Raw genomic sequence first — 19,797 nt, 5'->3', positions numbered from 1 at the left:
GCGTGCCGCTTGTCCTGTAGTGCCACACTCGGCCACTCATGGGTAGTGGCGGCTGGAGTTGCGGCAGCAGGGACCCCCATAGCAGACGTAGCTATTCAGCTACTATGCACCTGTCCATCCGGTCACTCGAGAGTAGTGGCGGCCTTTGGGTGGTACAGTTTGTCATCGATCCGGCCTCTCGACCATACAGGGGTCGTGGTGCAGAGAGGTGGGCGGGGTGACCATCCGTACATACGCTGTTGTTATTATATCTGCTGGTTGTTTACTTATGCTGTTGTTGCTTATCTATGCTGCTATTGCTAGATTATGCTGCTGTTGTTTATTTATGCTGTTATGCTTACTTAGGTTGAGATTTATACCTGGGTTATGTGTTTAGACACTGGCTTACTTACTGTTGACCTGTATATAACTCACATGATATCATGTAGTTATGAGCAGTACTGTAGCAGGACTTTGCTACATCTACCTTCCCTTACTAGCCTAGGATATGGTTTCAGGTATGGACACTTATTATGATATCACTGTAGTATCTGCTATTTCCATACGAGACTGTATACCTTTGCATTTCTAGTTTGATTTACTATACTCATGCACTATCTGTCTATTACCCGCTGAGTCTTTATACTCACCACCCCGTATATTGGTAATTTCACCAGGTAACAGGTAAAGGAGTTATGGAGTCGCCTGGAGATCCTGTCCGCCAGTTCCATGTCACATTCGAGGACGACCTTACGATTTCGGTATTTCTTACGTTATTTGTATTTTGGGTTTTGTACTTGTTTATGTATTTGAGTTCTCTTGTATTTGGTTTGATATTATTGTGTCAAGCCGAGCCGGCTCGCAGTTAGTTGCTTTGTGTTTTGTGATCGTTGTTCGTGATTTCCGCTGTGTTGATTTATTACAGCCGTGTGGGCTGATTAATATACTTATATAACTGCGTGGTTGTGTTTATTTCTGTTCCAGCCGAGTGGGCTGATTATATAACTGCGTGGTTGTGTATATATATTCCAGCCGTATGTGGCTGATGTATTTTGTATGTATGTATGCCTCAGATTGTCACCCGTACAGGGGAGATGCTGCCGAAATTTTTCGGTAAGGACTCCTCTGGGGGCGTGACAGAAACTTATATTGTTTAGTAATAATAGATGATGATTCTAGGTTTACTTGGGTAAAATTCTTAAAACATAAAGACAAAACTTTTGAAATCTTTACAAACTTTTGCAAACAAATTGAAAATAAAAAAGATCTTAAAATTAAAAGAATTAGGAGTGACAACGGGGGAGAATTTAAAAATCATAATTTTAACAAATTCTATCTTAAAAATGGCTACCATCACGAATTTTCGTGTCCTAAAAGCCCCCAACATAATGAAATTGTAAAAAGAAAAAATAGAACCTTACTGGAAGCCTCTAGAACTATGTTAAATGAATATAACTTACCTAAATATTTTTAGGCAGAAGCTGTTAGTACAGCTTGCTATGTGCAAAATAGAACAATATTAAATAAAAGACATAATAAAACCTTCTTTGAAATATTTTATAACAAACAACCCAACATAAAATATTTTAAAGTATTTGGATGTCCAGCCTTCATCTTAAATACTAGAAAACACTTAGGAAAATTTACCTCTAAAGTAGAAAATGGAATTTTTGTAGGATATTCTCTAAACAGTAGGGGTTACAGAATATATACTAAAATCACGTTAAAAATCGAGGAAACCACAAATGTAAAATTTGAAGAAACCCAAGGACAAACTCAACTTCAACCTATTGAAAATAATAATTCTAAAGAAACTAATCAATCACTAGACTATGAAGAAGATGAACACACTCAAGTAAATCAACCCCCTAGAACTATAAGAGTCAACCCTAACCATCCAACTGATCAAATAATTGGTGACCTAGACCTAAGGGTTTAGACCAGATCATCCTTTAGGAACCTAAGTCAAATTTCTCTGATTTCAAAAATTAAACCCAAAACTGTAGCTGAATCCCTACTTGATCCAGATTGGATCATCGCTATGCAAGAAGAACTAGCTCAATTTGAGCGTAATGAAGTTTGGGATCTAGTACCACCACCTAAAGATAAGAAAATAATAGAAATAAAATGGGTATTTAGAAACAAATTAAGTGAAACTGGGGAAATTACTAGGAATAAGTTCCTAAGGCTAGGCTAGTTGCCAAAGGGTTCAGTTAAGTTGAAGGACTTGACTACGATGAGACCTATGCCCCAGTAGCCAGATTAGAATCCATTAGAATGTTACTAAGTTATGCAGCCCATAAGGAATTCAAACTATATCAAATGGATGTTAAGTCAGTTTTTCTCAATGGACTAATAAAAGAAGAAGTTTATGTAGGTCAGCCTCTTGGGTTTGAAAATCTAGAACACCCTGATTATGTCTTTAAGTTAAAGAAAGCATTATATGGATTTCAACAAGCACCCAGGGCATGGTATGAAAGGCTAACATCTTACTTAACATCCAAAGGATTTAACCAAGGTCAAATTGACCCAACATTTTTTGTTAAATTACTAAATAACAACATATTTATAACACAAATATATGTAGATGATATAATATTTGGTTCAACTAACTCAGACTTTTTAGAAGAATTTATTAACCTAATGGAACAAGAATTTGAAATGAGTTTAGTAGGAAAATTGACCTATTTCCTAGGATTATAAATCAAATAAACAAATGAAGGAAATTACATTTATCAACACAAATACACTAAAGAATTACTTAAAAAAATTCGGAATGGAAAATACAAAAGAAATAAAAACACTTATGGTAGTAAACACAATCTTAGACAATAACCCAAATGGAAAACCAGTGGATCTAAGGTATTATAGAAGTGCAATAGGTAGTTTACTTTACTTAACTGCAAGCCGACCTGATATTTTATTTGCAATTAGTATGTGTGCTAGATACCAAACCTGTGCTAAAGAATCCCATTTGACTCAAGTCAAAAGAATTTTTAGATATCTTAAGGGAACAACAAATGTAGGAATTTGGCATCCTAGGACCGATAACTTTGAATTAATAGGGTATTTTGACTCAGATTATGCTGGGTGCAAATTAGACCGCAAAAGCACAAGTGGTGGATGCCAACTACTAGGCCCATCACTTGTTAGCTGGTTTAGTAAAAAATAACACTGTGTTGCACTATCTACAACTGAGTCAGAATACATAGCCATAGGAGAATGTGTAGCCCAATTATTATGGATGATGCACACCTTAAAAGATTTCAATTTAAAAATCACAAATGTAAAAGTTTTAATTGACAATATTAGCTCAATCAATTTAACAAAAAATCTAGTGCATCATTCAAGAACCAAACACATTGAAATCAGGCACCACTTTATCACGGATCATGTTACTAAGGGTGACATTGAGCTCAAATACATTGAGTCTAAGTCAAACTTAGCTGACATATTCACTAAACCACTCCTTGAAAGTGAATTTAGCAATTTGCGTAGAAAACTAGGAATGTGCCTAATAGTCTAGGAGTTTCGAATTTCAAAAATATTTTCAAAAATGATTGTTCTCAAATTATAGGTTAAACATGTTTCATTTTCAAAACTTTTCTATTTTTAGATTTTTAAAAATACTTTTAGCCTTAGACTAGTTCAAAATCCTTAGAAAGCATGTACCCATAGGACTAGTTTTTGAGCATCTCACCAAAACCCTAGGCTTACCTTGCTTGTGTTTGACGAACATAGAAATGAATGAGATGCATAGGCCACTTGCCTAAGACTTAAGATGCTTATTTCAGTGCATCGATCTAAGTCTGGTCGTTAAATACAAAATATACATTAATCAAGTTAAGTTTGAACTTAACTTGACTAACCAAGTGAAAGCTGCTATCTTCTGATAGTCAGTCAGTAACTAACTGGTTAGACATTTGATTTAATGTCAGGTTCAGGGGGAGAAATAAAAGTAATTCAGTTTTTCAAATTGAATTTTAAACTTAATTTTGAAAATCAAAGTTTAAAAATCAATCTTCAAAATCAACTTGTTTAAAAATGTCAATTTTTTTTTAAAATCAACTCAAAATTGCTTGTTTTAAATCACAAACTTTTTATCATTTTTACTTAGTCTTTGAAAACTGAACTTTTCAAGTATTTTAAACCATGGTTTTGAAACTAGTACTTTTGAACTTTGAAAATTTGATTTTGGAAAAAGAATTTTACAAAATTATTTTGAAAACTCCTTCATTTTAAAAATTATTCTAAAACTGTGATCTTACTTTACCAAAATTAGTTTTACCAAACTCCTTTGAAAACTAAAAGTAAAGATCAAAATCATTTTTCTTAATGTTTAAATTTAATTTAACTTCACTTTGAAAATTATCCTGAATCTAGTTCTGAAAAATTAGGTTTAACTTAATTTGATTTGCAAAAACTTAGTGTTGAAAATTATTTTTTTTGAAAGTGATGTTTGCAAACTTAAAAATTTTTCAAAGTTACTAAGTTATAAATCAGCTATTTTTCAAGACTTAGTTTTTTTTCAAGGATTTAAGAAATAAAGGTAAAATATCGTTTAATTTTAAACTCCCCTAGGTTAACTTGACATTATTTTCTACTTTGTCCGAAGTCTGTATTTATGCTTACTTGACATTAGTTCTTTTGATGAATGACAAAGGGGAGGGTTAGGTGGTTAAGTTAGCTAAGTTAGCTAAACCAATTTGAAAACACAAAACTTAACTTAAAAACCATTTACTCGTTTTTACTTCTTTTTTCTTGCATCTGTTTCACTAACTTAACAAGGCTGTCATTCCATCAAAAAGGGGGAGATTGTTGGTGCGGGTAGCACTAACTGTCTAACACAGGTTTTGATGAATGAAAAATCAGGTTAAGTTAGTTTGTTGTTGTCTAACACTTTGATCGAGTGTGTAGGAGAAGTCCAGACAGGTCGACGGGCTGACCGGATGTCTAGCACGAAGCCCAGCTAGGTCGATGGGCTGACCGGATAGCTAGCACGAAGTCCAAGCGGGTCGACGGGCTGACCAGACGCTTAGGCACAAAGTCCAGCTAGATCGACGGGTTGACCGGATAGCTGACACGAAGTCCAGACTGGTCGACGGGCTGACCGGACGTCTGGCAGGTAAGTAAGGTAAGTCACTAGAGGGGAGTGACTGCGAGGACGCGTTCCCGGGAAGGGAATATTAGGCGTCGATCTGGCTTAGATCCATTTTGGATATCTAAGTCGAGATCGTGACTAGATTCCGGTCTCAGAAAGACGGAATCTAAGTCATACTCTTTTCTATTAAATCATATTACTTTGTTGAACTTTAATTGTGCTAACAATCTGTTTTACAGGATATATATATTTGCCTCGGACTAACTCTATTTTGCAGGAGAAGGAGTTTCTGAAAATAGGAGGTTCGGGCGCCCGGAAGGGATCCGGGCGCCCGGAGGTCCTGGCGCCCGGAAGCAAATATTATCCATGCCGAGTCGTCGCCACGTGGAGTTCGCTGATTGAACTTGCCACGTCGCACCAGGGCGCCTGGAAGGGGTCCAAGCTGTCACGCCCCAGGTAGTCCCTGTCCGAAGAAATTTCGGCAGCATCTCCCCTGTACGGGTGACAATATGAATCTCAGTATACATATATCTATACCTCGGCCACACTCGGCCGGAACAATACACACAAATAGTAAACAATCTACGCAGTTATATTCAACATTTCTACACAGATAGAATATGAACAATCCACGCAGTTATATAACGAAAAGATGATATAGGAATCAACGAAGATATACGTACACATCCTACTCCACTACAACGAAGAAATGAAATCCACGAAGTAATGAAATATTCGCAGCGGAAAACAAAGTAACAAACCCGAATGTTCGACATAAAGTCCACAATACAAACCCACATCACAAGTATACGAATAAAAGCGAATACAAAAAACGATATCTAGAAATCCTTGCGACAAAGGGGCTAGCGTCTGGAATATCTCCCGACGGCCTCAACATGAAAAATAGTAACAACGGGGTGAGTTCAAAGAACTCAGCAGGTAATCCAATAGACATGTACAACAATATATAACTACCAGCAATATCCTAATGTACAGTACACTAACAGTGTACCCTATGGTACAGTCATCCTAAACCATAGAGCCTATAGTACAGTCTCCTAACAGTACAACCTATGGTACAGTCTCCTAACAGTATAACAGATATGCATAGCTGAAATAAACTGTAATAACCAGCAATAGGCATAAAGTACAGTCTATAGCAAGAATAACAAGAAAATGCATAATTGAAATAAACTGTACTCACCTGCAAGGCTTGTGCAACTGACTGTAAACATACACAGATAAAAATAGTCAGAGCAAAAGCATGTATCCTGTATGCATGTCAATCATATGCAATCACCAAAGTGCATCAATCATAAAGAATGCAATCCATGCATATGATGCAATATGACATGGTCACCCCTACTGCCATGCTCAGCCGTCTCACACGCGATGGCGAGACCGAGTGGGTAGGGCTATGACAACCGTGCACTCTGCCGTCACTACCCCTGATGAGTGACCGAGTGGACGGGATGCTGTCGGAGTACACCTATCCTCCTGCCTCAAACATAGTGAGGGAGAGCAATGCTCTCATCTCCCGGTACGCGATGACGGGGAGGGACCCCGGTGTGCTACCACGCTCCTGTCACGCTACCCATGAGCGTCCTAGCGGAGCACTACCGGGCAACCTACCATACACACCCTGAGTGCTGTGCCACTACCCATGCAGTGATCACGTTGTGTGTAGGCCCATGTAGCCGGCCGACGAGCTCAACAATAATGGAGTCGTCAATCGCCCAGCATGCAATCATGCAATATGGTGCATGCGGCTACAGTATGTCATACCTGGACATATCCTCCTCCATATGTGTAGGTGCCAAAAAGATAAACACATATATAACAAGGATAATAAACAGCATGAATCCAATATCACATATCCAACATATCTATCATCTAATCCAGTATAGAGGGAAGCACAATAAATACATCTTTCTCTATGAGCACAGATAAACATAGCCAGAAAGAAAAGCATGTCAGACTAATGTATAATAGTTATCAATAGAAGCATGTATCAGGTATCAACTAAACTACATCCAGGGGAAATGATAATCTACCAATCACTAGTAATCATATATAAACTATACATATCATAAGACAATATCGAGAAGATAAGTCAAAGGGTACCCGCCTCAAATAGAAGGTACAATCCCAAATCCGAAGTCAACGTCGAGACGCTTGTCTCGAATCAGAATCCTGCGTCAAACAACATATATATTTTATTTAGCTAAATCCATATGAATAGCTAAATAAAATCCCTAATACTAAATTAGGGTAAAACCCTAATCCACAATCTCAACCTATCTAATTAAACCTAATGGTCAATTAGGATTAGTTATCTAATCCCTAATCTCCCATTAGATTAAAAATCCAACGGTTGACTAGGGTTAATTACCTTAACCCTAATCATTCCATTAGATTAATTCAACACTGAATATGTAACGCCCGAAAATTCTCAAAACTATATTAGAAATATTCCATAATTATTCTGGAATTTTTAGATATTTTTTCAGAATTTTTAGAATAGCAGAAGTAGCAAAAATAATTAGAAAACGAAAACGGCCTTAGCGGGAATTGAACCCGAGACCTATGGCTTAGGGATAATGCTAGTAACCAGTTGAATCCAGCAGGGCCGTGTTGAAAGAGAAGGGAAACATTTATATTTAAGTTTAAGTTGGGCCGAAATTACCCACTTAATATAAGTAGAGAAAAATAATTAGGTGAAGAGTTATTTTTGGGTTTTAACGTGATCTCTTCTCCTCACCCTAGCCTCACGCCGAACCCTTTCCCTCTTCCTTCTCTCGGCGCCAATCACCAGCACACTTAGGGTTTCATCCCTAGGGTCCCAAGGGTAATTTCCGGTGATGACTTCGACACGAGGACGCTCCCCTCCGCGAGAGGAACGCGTGGACGCAAGAAGATCGTCAAAAGGATCGTCTCCACCGGAAAACCAGCGATTAGAATCGTAAGAAATTACGAATAGGAGGTAAGAAACCTCTCACCTGCAGTATAAGTAGCTTCCGTTTGGTTTTCTACGCATTAGTTTAGTTATATGCAGATTTTTTGACACATAGGGTGTATTCAACCCTCCTCGCAGGTTTAGGGATTTAGTGAGTACCTTTAGATGGGCCGGACACGTCTTTCCCCCTTCAGTTGGAGGTTTAGATGCTGTTGGGTGCCTAAAGGTAGTCTCCCTAATAGAGAGGAGAGTTAAAGCACACTAGGTGTTCGATTAAATGACTAGCTTAGAAAAAAAATGCAACTTAGGCATTCTTGATAGCTCAGTAAATGCAATAGAAGCATTTAAAATAGCTTAATTAGCCTTACTATAGCTTTCATAGGATTACGGTCCAATGGGTGGGCTCCCACAGTCGCATCTAGGTTCAGACAACCTAACTCTAGGTTCAGATAACCTAGAAACAGAAATTTAGAACAGTTTAGCTATACTCAGTATTTTACTTTTCAGTTGGCACTGTACCGGATTAGATATCCATTGGGTTGGACTCCCACAGTCGTCCCTAGGTTCAGATAACCTAGTAAACCCTACTAAATTCGGGACTTGCAAACCCGGGTTTAGTTAGGGATGCGCGCACAGTAAGTACAGTTGCCGGGTCCAACAACACATGATTATTATTTTGATCTACTATGCTATTAGCTTTCAAAACTCATAAAATCAGTTATGTTAGTTGAGTTTGATTTCAGCTTCAGGTTAGCTTCAGTTAGCTTAGTTCTCTATTATTGTTCTATGTGATTAGCTTGTTATGCCATGTTTCAGCTTACATGTTCAGTTATTCCAGTTTATGCTTGCAACCATAGTATGCCATGCCGGTACATGTTTTCAAATAGCATTCTTTAAAAAGCATGTTTGCATCGTTGCATGTTTTAGTGAGGTAGTTGGTTTCTTACTAAGCTTTAAGCTTACAGATTCTATTTTCCTTATACTGCAAATAAAGGTAAAGGGAAAATGGACTAGCAGAGGAAGCTGGAGTTCAATGCAAAGATGGTGTGTGTGACAGGAACTTGGAATAAAAGATCCTTAGGGGATCTAGCAAGCTTAAACAATTGAACCTTTAGTATTTCTATTTTCACACACTTTTAATTGTTAAATGCTACGAACTAGTAGACCATGCTTTATATCCAGTTTAGAATGCTAGCTTTATGTCATTAGAATATATTCTATGGATTGTATAAGTGAAATGTGAGATTTTTGCACGAACAAGTGCTGAAATCAGGGTTCTGATTCGAAATCAGAACCCAGATCGGTCTACAGACCGATCAGAGTCTGGGCTGTGCCACTGGATCGGTCAGTCGACCGATCCAGATGCGAACAGAGAGTTAGCGTCTGCACTGGATCGGTCAGCCGACCGATCCAGTCGCGAACAGAGAGTTAGCTGTCACGAACAGAGAGAACCGAAGCTCACTGATCGGTTTGCCGACCGATCAGTGTACTCCTGGATCGGTCGGTAGACCGATCCAGCAGCATACAAAACACTCCGTGCCATGGATCGGTCAGCCGACCGATCCAGAGTCCTTTTTCGTGCCAGTATCAAGCTGGATCGATCACGGGATCGATCCAACAGCCCCAATCGATCCACGGACCGATTGAAATGCCTGATTATAGCTAGCAGGACATTCGAGGGGCATAAATTGTCTCCCCTAGCATGTGTACAACTCCTAGGTACACCTAGAATATTAAGATCAGATTTTAAAGATAATATTTTAGCAAAATTTTAATAAATCCAGATTTCCGCAATAGTAATTTAGCATAGCATTACGTAGTGATTGGCCTTACAGCTTAGTTAGTAGAAGGCGGGTCGTTACAGAGTGGTATCAGAGCAGAATTCCATACTTCCTACACACACATCAACATTGAACCTGCAGCTTCCAAGTAAGAATACCTCTGCTTTATTTATGTTTCTTGCTTTCTTGTTATAGCTCATGTTTATAGATATCTGAGGCATGTTAGTATGTGATAGTATATAACATGATAGCAATAGTTATACAATTATAATTGTATTAGTTATGCATGTCCTGTCCTCCATGTCTTTAGAAATGACATGAGGACGCCCAGCTAGAAGGACACCAGTTACTGAGCCCCAGCATGAGGCAGGCAGTTCAGTGCCTCCCCCAGACCTTATAGCGTTAGCGGCTCAGTTACAGCAGCAGCTAGCTGATCAACAGCAAGAAATAGCCACTCTTAGGGCTAATCAGCAGAATACTCCCACTGTCACCCCGGAGCCTAACTTAGCGACACCAGTGGTCTTAGAGGTTCCACCAGTCCAGCCTACAGCACCAGTAGCCCCAACAGTAGTAGAGGCAAAGAGAGAAGTCTATCTGATCTAGTGGCAGAGAGTTAAGCCAGAGAACTTCTCAGGCACTAGTGAACCATGGGATGCACAAGCCTGGTTCAAAACACTGGAAAGTATGATGGAGCTTCTGGACTGGCCAGAACACAAGAAGGTGAAGTGCGCCTCCTTCTGCTTGACAGGAGATGCACGTATGTGGTGGGAGAGAATCAGAGCGAAGCGCCCAGTGAACCAGATGTTGTGGGCTGACTTCGAGAAGGAGTTCTTTGAGGAATTCTTTCACATGCGGGTTACGAACCGCCACTACGATGAGTTCACAGAGTTTCGTCAGGGCAACCTTTCAGTGGAGGAAGCCGTGAAGAAATTCAACAGGTTGGCTCGTCTATGCCCAGAACTAGTCAGCACAGAAAAAGAACGAGTCCGGTTGATGCTCAAGATGATGAGGCCGGAAATAGCAATGAACGTGGCTGGCGGCATCCACAGGCCGCAAACCACCGAAGAACTAGTCAGCAGTGCCTTGACCACTGAGCACTACCAGAATAGTATCAAGCAGCAGAAGCAAATCCCCTCAGAACCTAAGGGTCAAGGAGGCTCAGGTACCTAGAAGCAGCAGGTCCACAGCTCTTATGGCTCTAACTGGAAAGAGAACTCCAGCAACAAGCGCAAACCAGGAAGTTACCCAAAAGGAGGACCAGCCAGCAAGCAGTCCAGTTATCCAAAGTGTGCTACTTGTGGGAAATTCCATCCTGGAGTTTGTCGTAAGGGCACACGAGGATGCTTTGAATGTAGACAAGAAGGGCACATGGCTAAGCAGTGCCCAAACAAGGCCAGTCTTCCTCAGCCACAGCCGATTCAGTACGGAGGCCAGCCAACTCAGTTACATAAGATGCAGGTCGCTTTAGATGGTCCACACATCAGCCAGGGCAGATTAGAAGCCCCTCCAGCTATGACCAATGCGAGGATCTACTCACTCACCAGAGAGGACGTAGCAAATGCCTCGACAGTTGTTACAGGTCAGATTAATATTTTCCAGCAATAGCAACTGTCTTATTCGATACTGGGGCAACCCATTCATATATATCCAGGGCATTTGCCGAGAAGTTAGCAATACCTCCAGAGGTACTCAGTAGTCAGTTTCTGACGACACTGCCTTCAGGAGAAATTATGGCATCCACGCACTGGCTCAGAGCAGTGCCAGTCATTATAGCAGACAGAGAACTCTCCTGTGATCTGATCGTGCTAAATATGACTGACTACGACGTCATTTTTGGAATGGACTTCTTGATCAGATACGGTGCTTCCATCGAGTGCCGTAAGCAGAAAGTCATATTCCAACCTGAAGCAGAAGCACAGTTCGAATTCGTCGGAGAACCCAAAAGAAAGGCCAAGAGGTTTCTCTCAGCTATGAAGGCACAGAGATTAATGGATTCAGGGTGTACGGGATTTCTAGCACACGTAGTCAGTACCAGTCAGGACAAGGACCAACAGCTAGCAGAGGTCCGAGTCGTAAGTGACTACCCAGCAGTCTTCCCTGAAGAGTTACCAGGATTAGCACTAGACAGGGAGATCGAATTTGAGATAGAGCTCATTCCCGGTACAACCCTATTTCCAAAGCACCTTACCGCATGGCTCCAGTAGAACTGAAGGAACTTCATGAGCAACTACAGGAGCTACTTGACAAAGGCTTCATACACCCTAGTCACTCACCATGGGGAGCACCTGTATTGTTCGTGAAGAAGAAGGACGGAAGCATGCGCCTGTGTATAGATTACCCGGCACTGAACCAGGTCACAATCAAGAACAGGTATCCTCTTCCCAGAATAGATGACCTGTTCGATTAGCTAAAGGGAGCAACAGTGTTCTTTAAAATAGACCTCAGATCAGGTTATCATCAGGTGAAGGTTAAAGAAGGGGATATACCCAAGACAGCATTCAGGACCAGATACGGACATTATGAGTTCGTAGTCATGCCCTTTGGCGTGACAAATGCTCCAGCTACTTTCATGGACCTTATGAATAGGGTATTCAGAGAATACTTAGATAAGTTCGTTATCGTGTTCATCGATGACATTTTTATCTATTCAGGAACTCAGGAAGAACACGCAGAGCATCTGAGAATAGTACTGCAGACCCTCCAGCAGAACCAGTTGTACGCCAAGTTCACAAAATGTGAATTTTGGTTAGATCAGGTGTCCTTCCTGGGTCACATCATCTCAAAGGATGGTATCATGGTAGACCCCAGTAAGATAGAAGCTGTGAGCAATTGAAAAAGACCCAAGAACGCCAGTGAGATCAGAAGCTTTCTGGGATTAGCAGGCTATTACAGAAAATTCGTAGAGGACTTCTCCAGGATAGCCTCCCCACTGACAGCTCTTACCAAAAAGAACAGAAAATTTCAGTGGACAGAGGACTGCGAGAACAGTTTCAGCGAGCTGAAAAGGAGATTGACCATTGCACCTATTTTGACTCTGCCAGAGAACGCAGATAGCTTTGACATATATAGTGATGCCTCAAAGTTGGGACTAGGAGCAGTGCTGATGCAAGATGGCAAGGTGATCGCCTATGCCTCCAGACAACTCAAGGATTATGAGAAGAACTATCCTACTAATGACCTTGAGCTTGCAGCAGTGGTGTTCGCTCTCAAGATTTGGAGACATTACTTGTATGGAGCTCAGTGCAGGGTGTATACAGATCATCAGAGTCTGAAGTACTTCTTCACTCAGAAGGATCTGAATATGCGACAGCGCAGATGGCTAGAGCTGGTCAAAAATTACGACATAGACATCCTCTACCACCCAGGAAAAGCGAATAGGGTAGCAGACGCCCTCAGCAGAAAGTCCAGCGCTATCCTATTATCTCTAGCAGCCATGTCCCCACCCCTACAGAAGGAGATCACAGATTTCGGTCTCGAACTCATAGTCGGACAGCTCCCTACTATGACATTAGAGTCTACCTTGCTTGGTGACATCCAGACAGCTCAGGAACAGGATCCTGAAATTCAGAAAATCAAGCAAGGATTAGCATAAACAGAAAGTGGAGAGTTTAGAGTGTCAAATAGCGGGGTGTTGTATTTTGGCGACAGATTATGTGTTCCAGATCAGGAGGAACTACAGAGGAAAATCCTAGACGAGGCTCACAAGACTCCCTACGCGAAGCATCATGGCTCCACCAAAATGTATCAAGACTTGAAGAAATATTTTTGGTGGCCTGGGATGAAGAGGGACATCGCTCGATATGTTAGCACCTGCTTAACCTGTCAGAGGGTTAAGGCAGAACATCAGAGACCAGGAGGAGTTTTGCAGCCCATACAGATACCAGAATGGAAGTGGGAAGACATTTCTATGGATTTTATAGTGGGATTACCCGAACCACGAATGGTTTTGATACCATCTGGGTAATAGTCGACAGATTGACTAAATCAGCCCACTTCTTAGCTATCAGGATATCCTACTCCATGGAACAGTTAGCTCAGTTGTATCTCAAGGAGATCATCAGATTACATGGAGTCCCACGAACCATTATTTCAAACAAAGACAGCAGGTTCATGTCACACTTCTGGGAGTGTGTACAGTCTGCTTTGGGCACGAAGTTAAAGTTTAGCACAACTTTCCATCCTCAGACAGATGGACAGACGGAGTGAGTAAATCAGGTACTCGAAGATATGCTCCGAGCATGTGCCCTAGATTTCAAGGGAAGTTGGTGCAAATATCTGAGTCTAGCAGAATTTGCATACAACAACAGCTATCAGGCCACTATCGGCATGACACCTTACGAGGCTCTCTATGGGCGGAGGTGTAGATCTCCAATCTGCTGGTATGAGAGTGGTGAACAGAAAGAACTAGAGCTTCAGACAGATCTAGTAGCAGATACCACAGCAGCTATACAGCAGATCCGCCAGAGGATAGAGACAGCCCAGAGCCGCCAGAAGAGCTATGCTGATACACGACGCAGACCCTTAGAGTTTTCAGTTGGGGATTCAGTGTTCCTCAGAGTAGCTCCCATGAAGGGAGTAATGCGTTTTGGGAAGAAGGGCAAGCTAAGTCCCAGATATGTGGGACCATACCTTATCAGCAGAAGAGTGGCAAGGTAGCATATGAGCTAGAGCTACCCTAGGAAATGTCAGCTGTCCACAACGTATTTCATGTCTCTATGTTGAAGAAGCATACCCCAGATGCTACCCAGGTGATTGAGCCCCAGTCGGTACAGATCCGCGAAGACCTTAGCTATGACAGTCGGCCTATTCAGATAATAGACCGGGCAGTTAAGAAATTACGGAACAAGGAAGTACCATTAGTCAAAGTCATTTGGCACAGTCACACAGTAGAAGAGGAAACATGGGAGACAGAAGTCAGCATGAGACAGAAGTACCCAGAATTATTCTAAGTTCGAGGATGAAATTTTTATAAGGTATGGGGGATTGTAACGCCCGAAAATTCTCAAAACTATATTAGAAATATTCCATAAATATTCTGGAATTTTTAGATATTTTTCCAGAATTTTTAGAATAGCAGAAGTAGCAAAAATAATTAGAAAACGAAAACGGCCTTAGCGGGAATTGAACCCGAGACCTATGGCTTAGGGATAATGCTAGTAACCAGTTGAACCCAGCAGGGTCGTGCTGAAAGAGAAGGGAAACATTTATATTTAAGTTTAAGTTGGGCTGAAATTACCCACTTAATATAAGTAGAGAAAAATAATTAGGTGAAGAGTTATTTTTGGGTTTTAACGTGATCTCTTCTCCTCACCCTAGCCTCACGCCGAACCCTTTCCCTCTTCCTTCTCTCGGCGCCAATCACCAGCACACTTAGGGTTTCATCCCTAGGGTCCCAAGGGTACTTTCCGGCGACGACTTCGACACGAGGACGCCCCCCTCCGCGAGAGGAACGCGTGGACGCGAGAAGATCGTCGAAAGGATCGTCTCCACCGGAAAACCAGCGATTATAATCGTAAGAAATTATGAATAGGAGGTAAGAAACCCCTCACCTGCAGTATAAGTAGCTTCCGTTTGGTTTTCTACGCATTAGTTTAGTTATATGCAGATTTTTCGACACATAGGGTGTATTTAACCCTCCTCGCAGGTTTAGGGATTTAGTGAGTACCTTTAGATGGGTCGGACACGTCTTTCCCCCTTCAGTTGGAGGTTTAGATGCTGTTCGGTGCCTAAAGATAGTCTCCCTAATAGAGAGGGGAGTTAAAGCACACTAGGTGTTCGATTAAATGACTAGCTTAGAAAAAAATGCAACTTAGGCATTCTTGATAGCTCAGTAAATGCAATAGAAGCATTTAAAATAGCTTAATTAGCCTTACTACAGCTTTCATGGGATTACGGTCCAATGGGTGGGCTCCCACAGTCGCCTCTAGGTTCAGACAACCTAGCTCTAGGTTCAGATAACCTAGAAACAGAAATTTAGAACAGTTTAGCTATACTCAGTATTTTACTTTTCAGTTGGCACTGTACCGGATTAGATATCCATTGGGTTGGACTCCCACAGTCGTCCCTAGGTTCAGATAACCTAGTAAACCCTACTAAATTCGGGACTTGCAAACCCGGGTTTAGTTAGGGATGCGCGCACAGTAAGTACAGTTGCCGGGTCCAACAACACATGATTATTATTTTGATCTACTATGCTATTAGCTTTCAAAACTCATAAAATCAGTTATGTTAGTTGAGTTTGATTTCAGCTTCAGGTTAGCTTCAGTTAGCTTAGTTCTCTATTATTGTTCTATGTTATTAGCTTGCTATGCCATGTTTCAGCTTACATGTTCAGTTATTCCAGTTTATGCTTGCAACCATAGTATGTCATGCCAGTACATGTTTTCAAATAACATTCTTTAAAAAGCATGTTTGCATCGTTGCATATTTTAGTGAGGTAGTTGGTTTCTTACTAAGCTTTAAGCTTACAGATTCTATTTTCCTTATACTGCATATAAAGGTAAAGGGAAAATGGACTAGCAGAGGAAGCTGGAGTTCAATGCAAAGATGGTGTGTGTGACAGGAACTTGGAATAAAAGATCCTTAGGGGATCTAGCAAGCTTAAACAATTGAACCTTTAGTATTTCTATTTTCACTCACTTTTAATTGTTAAATGCTACGAACTAGTAGACTATGCTTTATATCCAGTTTAGAATGCTAGCTTTATGTCATTAGAATATATTCTATGGATTGTATAAGTGAAATGTGAGATTTTTGCACGAACAAGTGCTGAAATCAGGGTTCTGATTCGAAATCAGAACCCAGATCGGTCTACAGACCGATCAGAGTCTGGGTTGTGCCACTGGATCGGTCAGCCGACCGATCCAGATGTGAATAGAGAGTTAGCGTCTGCACTGGATCGGTCAGCCGACCGATCTAGTCGCGAACAGAGAGTTGGCTGTCGCGAACAGAGAGAACCGAAGCGCACTGATCGGTCTGCCGACCGATCAGTGAGCCACTGGATCGGTCTGCCCGACCAATCAGTGTACTCCTGGATCGGTCGGTAGACCGATCCAGCAGCATACAGAACACTCCGTGCCATGGATCGGTCAGCCGACCGATCCAGAGTCCTTTTTCGTGCCAGTATCAAGCTGGATCGATCACGGGATCGATCCGACAGCCCCAATCGATCCACGGACCGATTGAAATGCCTGATTATAGCTAGCAGGACATTCGAGGGGCATAAATTGTCTCCCCTAGCATGTGTACAACTCCTAGGTACACCTAGAATATTAAGATCAGATTTTAAAGATAATAGTTTAGCAAAATTTTAATAAATCCAGATTTCCACAATAGTAATTTAGCACAGCATTACGTAGCGATCGGCCTTACAGCTTAGTTAGTAGAAGGCGGGTCGTTACAGAATAATTCTACACATAAACAACTAAATATAACCCTATTTCGTATCATTAAAACAAAGTAACAATTGACCTCCAAAAACTTACCCAAATCCAAGGTAATCACCAGTAGATCACCACCAAAGATGTAGCTACCGGTTAGGGTAGCTGCTGTTGGAACCTAAGATCACATCCACAAGATAGTACCTCTAGCTCACAACCATGCATATTAATCCACAGCACTCAATCAAAAGGAACAGAGCCTCCTCTCTGCCCGGATCGAGCTGCTGTCCACCACCAGAACAACACAACCTACTGGAAACCATCTTACGGCTTGAATCAAGAACAGAAGATCCAGATTCATCAAGGCAACCTCAAGAAAAACCTAATTGAGAAGCTTACCGTGTGCGAAATGGAAGCTAGAACCCAAGACAGTAGATCCAAGCCGGCTATGAAGAGGAAAGGTCGACGCTAGGGCTAAGACCTCCCTTCTTGATCAGCGATCTGCTCTCACGAAGCAATGATCCAAAGGGCAAAGCACCGGCGATGGACCTAGGGCACAGTTCGTCTAAAATCCAGTGAAGAAGGATCAAGAATCGTCCCACAATCCTCAACAATCAACCGAATATAATGCCTTACCTTCGTGTTCACAGCTAGGGCACAGATTGGTGGTGTCTATGGTAAGATCGCCGCTGCCACTCGCTGTCGACGATCGGCACAAGGAGACGAGATCCCGTTGCTTGCCGAGACCGAAGAGAAGAACGAAGCCGGAGAATAAAGGAGGCCGGAGACGAAAGGCGTCAACCGGATCTGAGCTCAGGCGACGTCGATGATCGTAGAAGGTCCGTCGGCTTTGACTCGTCCACGAGAGAATAGAGAAGGAAGAGAGGGGAGATCAGGGAAGAACAGAAGCTTTGGTTCGGCGATAGGTTTAGGGAAAAGAAATAAGAAAAGAAAAGTATTTATATTAAAACTTTTCCTCACTTAAACGGGTATTCCAAACAGGCTTTATCCGAACCCAAAATTGATCCCCTCAAAACCTGTCGTACGAGCTCCGAAAAATTCCCAGAAAATTTCTAAAAATTCCGGAAAAATTCTATAAGGCTATTTCTCAAATAACCCTATTATTTAAATTTTCCGAGATCTCACACAAGCGCCCGGACCAGCATATAAAAGAAGCCCCAGGGGTGGAGCTTCAACAATCAATTCAGAACTCTTAGATTGCTTGCTCTGCTGCTCTGCGCTCCAACGACGCTAACGAAGCTCCGATAACGCGCTCTTGTCCTTGTAGTTTTCCTTCTGTTAGTATAACTTTGTTTTACTTTTTATTAGCATTTCTTGTACTGTCTTTGTAATTATTATTTCGAATTGCTAGTAAATTGCCCAACGAAAGTACTCACGGAGTATGGGCCTTCGAGTAGGAGTCGTCACAGGCTCCGAACGAAGTAAAAACACCGTGTTCATTTGTCTATTGTTTTTAATTCCGCCGCACTTACACTCGTTATTTTTCGAATCGATATTCACCCCCCCTCTATCGAATTCTCACGATCCAACAGCAATGATTTGCAGACATGATAAGTGGTTATCATATCTACACGCCAGGTACCGATAGATAACACCACTAATCATGTTCCAACTACTAGAGAATAAGATATACCTATATTGTTCTCTTCCTACGAGGACAGTCCACCTACAAATGTCCAGACTGCTTGCAAATGAAGCACTTGCCTTTTGGCTTCTTCATTCCTGCTTTTAGTTCAGTACCTAGAGATCATACAGTCTTGCTTGTCAGCCTGATTCTAGTGTCCGAAGAGTTCCATGAGATTGTACATCATGTCTTGGCCAATAGGCATGGTCTGATGCTAATGTTGCAGCACATTTGATATAAACTCATTTCCTATGATACTCAATTTCCTCTTCACTAGAATCGTTATTAGGTACATTAGTGTAGACCTCTAACAGTACAAACTAATAACCTTCAGCGGTTAGGACAATGTCCAGGTTTCTTTTCCAATCTATGTAGTTGGGACCAGTAAGTTTGTTCTCTTTCAGTATAATAGCCAGTGGGTTGAAATTCATCCTAAGAATTACAAAATAAACTTTGGTCAAGACTCTAAATTTAGAATAATATTGATTCCTCAAATAATATTATTTAAATTTACCAACACCTCAAACACTGTGAATTTTGCATGCCACGATAGTGTGGACGTATATAAAATCAAACATTTGTAAGAGGAGGTTTTACCCATTAATTTTATTCTTGTCAACCTAACTTTATGACAAATAAAATTAATAGTTGGGTTTTCCTTCGGTTGCACAAATAGTAGCAGTGACTCCGATGGGGAGGATACTATTAAATGCACCTAAGTGTATACCATTACTTGATACTTAGTCCATTAAATAAGATTGTGCCCCTTCAGATGGAGAAGATCACACACTCCTAAATAAATTCCTATAACCATCCATAAAGGAAGTTTGATCTAGTGATCTGCAAACAAACTCATCTGATGGGGAGGGAGACACTCAGAGCCAACACGCAAGTTTGTCGCATGACTTACAAACCAGTAATGGAGATCGTGGAATTTGTTTACTAATCCCTCTCCC

Source organism: Zingiber officinale, chromosome 1B (assembly GCF_018446385.1).
Source record: "Zingiber officinale cultivar Zhangliang chromosome 1B, Zo_v1.1, whole genome shotgun sequence".
NCBI lineage: Eukaryota > Viridiplantae > Streptophyta > Magnoliopsida > Zingiberales > Zingiberaceae > Zingiber > Zingiber officinale.
This window is presented reverse-complemented; position numbering follows the sequence as displayed.